This window comes from Arachis ipaensis, chromosome B1, assembly GCF_059453495.1.
Source record: "Arachis ipaensis isolate K30076 ecotype BB chromosome B1, ASM5945349v1, whole genome shotgun sequence".
Classification (NCBI taxonomy): domain Eukaryota; kingdom Viridiplantae; phylum Streptophyta; class Magnoliopsida; order Fabales; family Fabaceae; genus Arachis; species Arachis ipaensis.
In genome coordinates this window covers 68,277,875-68,284,161 of record NC_142436.1, presented here as the reverse complement: position 1 = coordinate 68,284,161, position 6,287 = coordinate 68,277,875, and positions in this window count along the sequence as shown.

The following is a 6,287-nucleotide window of genomic DNA, read 5'->3' as shown; positions in this document are numbered from 1 at the left end:
AGTTCAAAAGCCCATAAATAAATCAGCCAGACTAACCATTGTTTCCAAGTGCTTGGGGAACAAGCAACTTTCAATATCATTGCAGAGGTCCATACAAGCTTTTGGAGGGATTAAGCATCATCAACCAAAGAAACAAAAGATGAACCTAAGGGCCAGCAATGATGATGAAAAGAAGGAAAGCAAGTGAACTCCAAAAGGTTGTATTATTAAGTGATTATCTTACATCAAACACTGCTATGATTGAGAGTGGTTTAGTTTCCCTGATTATCTGTCTGTTTAGCATGATTTCTTTTCTGTAATTCAATAAGCAAGATGCTTGATCATTCACAACATTTTTCTCTTCAAAACTTGTTTGCACTCAATGTTCAAAAATGCATCACATGAAAGTTCTTTGAAAAGAAGGATTGAGGAATTAAACAATTTTGAGGCAAGCAAAAGATTAGGAGAAGTGGTGGTTCTAGTTGTATGAATGTGTATTGAGGTTGCATGCTTGTGAAAACTTGCATGGGAGCTCATAGGCAGGACATGAAGTTCAAAGAAGTATTGTGGAGATTCTCAAAAATCTATTGATCCAAGAAGCAGCAAACAAAACAAAAGAAAATAAAGAAAATACAAAAGCAAAAAGAACATGGCCCAAGGCTCTGAGCATCAATTACTAGGCAGAAAAAGAAAGAAGAAACAAAACTCAAAGAGTTGTTAGCCTAGTAAAATGCTTGTGGTTGAGTTGTGTCAAAGAAAGAGGCTTGAGCAAGTAAATCCTTAGGGGTGCTTCAACACCTAATACCTTAAAACCAACTGGTTTAAGAGTATTGATTGAAAGCTTATTTAAAGAGCCGCTTTGAGACATGACACTTAGAGTCAAGGACAAAGCAAAGAAACTATAAGCTGCTTCAAGGTGACTACATATAAAGAGATCTCCATGACACCATTTGGATGAAAATCCTAAGACCTAAGACTCCCAATATGTGAGGACTAGTAAGCACTGAAGCACTTGCATGAGCATATGATTTAGAATTTACCCCACTGTTACTTGATCACTTCACTCACAGGACCTGACAAGTTGTTCTTCAATCCATCTTAAATGAAAGAACCTTTGAGCATAAATCTTTTCTTGCTTGGGGACAAGCAAGCTTTAAGTTTGGTGTTGTGATGACAAGTCATCTTAGCCTAGTTTCACTAGTCTTTTTCTTTTGTTTTCACTTGAATGATGCACTTTCTTGAGCTACAAGTAAGCTAATTTGGGTAGATTTTCATGCTTCCTTTGATTGAATCAACCATGTATGAATTCATGCTATTTCATGAGGTTTTAGGCTATAATTGTCACATATTATGATAAAATGAATATCTCATGATTTTAAGCATAGCTTTGATGTGTTTGGTTGATTAATGATAGGTGAAGAAAGCTTGGAGAAAGGTTGAAGCAAGAATGAATGGCTAGGAGTAAAGAGAGGACAATGGAATAAGTGAAAATGAACCAGTAAGCAAAACGTTGGACCAAAAGTTAGCCTCAAACTTTTGCACAAACTTTTGGGTGAAAAGTTAGCCCCAACGTTAGCCCCTAACTTTTGGGCTAACGTTGGCACATGAAAGTTACTCCCTGGGCACCAAAAGTTTGCGCCAACGTTAGCCCCTAACTTTGAGGCTAACGTTGGCACATGAAAAACACAAAGGGGGAGCAAAAGTTTGCGCCAACGTTAGCCCCTAACTTTTGGGCTAACGTTGGCGCCATAAGTGCACTAAGGAAGGCCAACGTTGGAGCAAAAGTTAGACCCCTAACTTTTGCACCAACGTGGGTATCAGCAAAATATGGGGGCTGATATGAAAAGTTGGACCAAAAGTTTGCCTCAAACTTTTGGTCAAACTTTTACTCAAACTTTTGCAAAACTCCAACCCGGTTCACTTGGTTCACTTTGGTTCCTCTCCAAACTCCAAGAGCAATCAACCAAGGCCTCTCTCAACCCAATTCCACCAAGAGCAAAGGCCCAACTCAAGGCTTGAAGATCATTTGAAGAAAGTGTATAAATAGGATAGAATTCAAGTTCTTAAAGGAGCTTTCCTTTTGAGTTTTCATAATAGTTTTCGGAGAGCTTTGGATATTGAGTGATCTTTAATTTTTTAGTTTCGGGGAAGGAGAATTCCATTCTCTTCCTTTGAGTTTTATTGCTTTCAATTTCAATTACAACTGTCTTGGATCTTGGGTTGAAGAATTGAAGAAATTCTGTTTCAATCTCATCCTTGGATCTCTCTGTTTATTTACTGCTTAATTGAATTTCAGTTTCGGTTAATTGTTCTTCATCTACTTTCTTTGCAATTTACTTTGCCCTTGCAATTGTTCTTGTTGGATCAAGGAAGGTAGTGAGATCTAGACCTGGTTTTCTAGTCTCTGGACCCCTGAGATCTGAAATTCCAATTTACATTCTGTTTTTGCTTTTCATGTTCATTTACTTGTTTTGCTTCAGATCCGATTCAATCCAAACACTCTTTTACTTTTCTGTTTGATGCAATTTACTTTTCCTTGTTTAAATTCTGCAAATCCAATCCCCAATTCCCTTTACAATTCCAGCCGTTTACATTTCTTGCACTTTAAGATTCCGCAATTTACATTTCTTGCATTCTAAGTTTCTGCCATTTAATTTCTTGTTCTTTAAGATTCATCACTTTAATTTCTTGCTCTCTTTAATTTCATGCAATTTACCCATTCCCTTTACTTTCCATGCAATTTAATGTCTGCAAATCACAAATCACTCAACCAAATCTTGATTCGCTTGACTAAATCAACCACTAAACTAAAAATTGCTCAATCCTTCAATCCCTGTGGGATCGACCTCACTCCCGTGAGTTATTATTACTTGATGCGACCCAGTGCACTTGCCGGTTAGATTTGGGTGTTTTGGAGAAATTCGTTTCTCTACGAAAATATCCCATCAATAAGTATCTCTATCCTATTTTATTTATCTTTTAATTATTAAATCTCCATAACCATTTGAATCCGCCTGACTGAGATTTACAAGATTACCATAGCTTGCTTCAAGCCGACAATCTCCGTGGGATCGACCCTTACTCACGTAAGGTTTATTACTTGGACGATCCAGTGCACTTGCTGGTTAGTTGTACGAAGTTGTGAAACTGAATTAAGAACATGAACGTGCGTATTGACTTTTTAGTGCCGTTACCAAGGAAGGAATGATCACGATTTCGCACACCAGTTCTTTAGCTAAAATCGCCACATTTTGATGAGCCCAGTTATCATGTGAGAATAAGTAATGGCCCCGATAATGATGAACTTGAAGAAATTGTGAATGATATGTGTGTTATAGGATCTGACTGGGAATGGTATTTGGATAGAAGACATCGGTTCATCAGGAGAGGAGACCTCATCCCGGAAGCCAAGGGATGGTTTGAGCTCGTGAGGAGATCTATCCTCCCAGCTGCAAATAATTCGGGGGTTAACACTACTCAAGCTACTATGGTACATTGCTTAATAAAGGGTGGAGGCATCAATGTGCACGAGATTATAGCTGAGGGGATTCAAGAGTCAGCCGAGAAGAATGATCCAGGTGCTAGACTTTGGTACCACAGCACCATCCTTAGACTGTGTACGAAAGCCAAGGTAGTCTTCGAGGACAACAATCCAAGTTGGGTAAACCCTGGAAAGTCAGTCACGTTACAGCGAATAACTTATGTGGCACCCGCCCAACAACAAAGAAGGCCTCAAATAGGGAAAAGAACATCACAAGAAGAACCTCACCAAGAAGAACCTCACCAGGAAGAATACCAGCAAGAAGAGCACTATGATCCAACCAATATAAATCTGGGCCACATTCAAAGAGCCATTGAGGACTTGGCAAGGAGATATATGGAAGGGCAAGAGCAACAACTACACATTCAATCCCAAAGGATGGATCGTCAAGAAGAACTCCTTTCTAATTGGATGAATCAACAAGGGGAGTGGCAGAAACAGCAAATGGAAAACTACTCCCAGCTCACTCAAGCCATCAATCAAATGACTGAAAGGCAAGAGTGTCAAGATAAACACCTTCAAGAACTCAACCAACGTCAGCTAGCTCAGACAAAGGCATTCAATGAGTTCAGCGTACTTAATGAAGAACGGCAACTACATAGGGAGGAGTTCAACATAAACTCTCAAGCCAAGTTGAACTATATGTCTGGTCATATGCACTCTACAATCCCTTGGTATGATGAGGTCAAAAAAGATCTCACAGAACAAGAGGAAAGGAAGGTGAAACAGTAGAAGTAAACATTGAAAAAGAAGATGGAAGATGCTGGCTTCTGGAAAAAGTTGATTGGAAAAAGCAAGGGAAGTGGGAGTGCAAGCACTCAAGAAAAACACAAAGAGGACAAACAAGAAGGAGAGCGCGAACAACCTCATGAGTAAAAGGTGGTGGAGTTCCCTTATTGTCCCATCTTTTTCAAGTTTTAAATAAGAAAAATCTTGTATGAAATAGAACATGCTTCCATGGTAGTTTAGGTTTTTCAATGCTGTCTTTAGTATTTTCCTTACTTTTGTCATATGTGTGCTGGTTCAAGTTATCTATCTTCATCTGCATCTTGCTTATTGTATGTTTGTCCTTTTAAGCTAAATAAAAAGAGATGTTATGAAAGACCAGAGTGGAGTTCAATTTGTGGAGTAAGTCCTTAAATTTGTGGTGTAGTAATCACTTAACTAAGTTGGTTCACCAACAAGGTGGGAAGGCAACTATCTGTCCTGAATCATATGCTTGAAACACACCCCATGAGACTAGCTAAATAATAAGATCCCAATAAGAAAAAGGAAAAGAACACTAAGAGTTGAAAAAGAAAGGAAGGTAATAAAGAATAAGGCTAGGCACCAAGGGCTTGAACCTTGAGGGATGTGTCTGTGGTGCTCTTGTACCAAGGATCTGCTTGGATGAATAAGTTCTTAGGAGTGCTTCATCACTTGGTAACTTGGGTTAACTAACCCGGGATTATCAACTGAAAATCCACTATCAAGAGTAACCTTGCTACAGAACATTTAGTAACCCAAAGAGGTGCTGGACACCAAGACCTCAAGGAAAGAAAATAACAAACCATGTGCTTGTGGTGTGCATGTATGGGGGAGAGAGACTTGAGGGAGTAAGTCCTTAGGGGTGTTTCAACACCTAGCACCTTGAACCAACTGGTTCAGGAGTGTTGGCTGAAAACTTATCTTAAAGAGTCGCCCTCTCACATAACACTTAGCCTAAGGATGCAATAAACCTTGGAAAGACAAAGGGATCAATAAATAACAGTCTCAAAGGGTGCCATCAAGTGAGTATTCCAAGGCATGATAAAGGTCTGAAAGCCAGTAAAGGAATGAACCTAAGTTGCTATGAATGAAACCCCATAAAACCAAGGACATGACTTCCACAAGAATGATTCATTCATCTTGTCATTTCATTCATCATTCTCTTGTTCCAGTACTTCCTTAGGGACAAGCAAGCTTTAAGTTTGGTGTTGTGATGCCAGGGCATTTTGGCCAGTTTCACTGACCTTTTCTTTATGGTTTTAGGGTAGTTTAATGCACTTTCTTAGGAAATAAGCAAGTTTTGGGTAAATAATCACTTATATCTTGATTCAAGCAAACATTGTGAATTTTACATGATTTCATGAGAATTATGTATGAATTAAATGACAAAATTGAATGATGCATGTCTCATAACTTGGATTAGAGCTTTGATGCACTTTATTGCTTGATTTCAGGACAAAGGAAGCAAGGAAGAACCACGTAGTAGCCACGTTAGTCTAGCTAACGTGACCACTAACGTGGAATGGAGGCTAGCTTGCAACGTTAATTGGAAAAGTGATCGCCATTAACGCCTTCATGAGCCATCATAGCCCACGTTAGTTGCCACGTTAACTATGTTAACGTGGAAGCTAACGTGGAAGAGAAGTAGAACTCCAACGTTAGTGGTAAAAGTAAGTGCCACTAACATTCCAAAGTGGCAGCTGGCCACGTTAAGAGTCACGTTAACTCAGTTAACATGAACTCTAACGTGGATGAGGAAGATAATGCCAACGTTAGTGACACTCACCTTTGTCACTAACGTTGGATTAAGCCACTATGAGCCACGTTAGTTGCCACGTTAATTACATTAACGTGGAAGCTAACGTGGAGAAGAGGGATGATGAGCCAACGTTAGTGACACTCACCTTTGTCACTAATGTTGGAGATGGCTATCAATACCATGTTAGAAGTCACGTTAACCTAGTTAACGTGAACTCTAACGTGGGAAGAAGGGCATTTTGAAGTGTTAGTGACAAAGGTA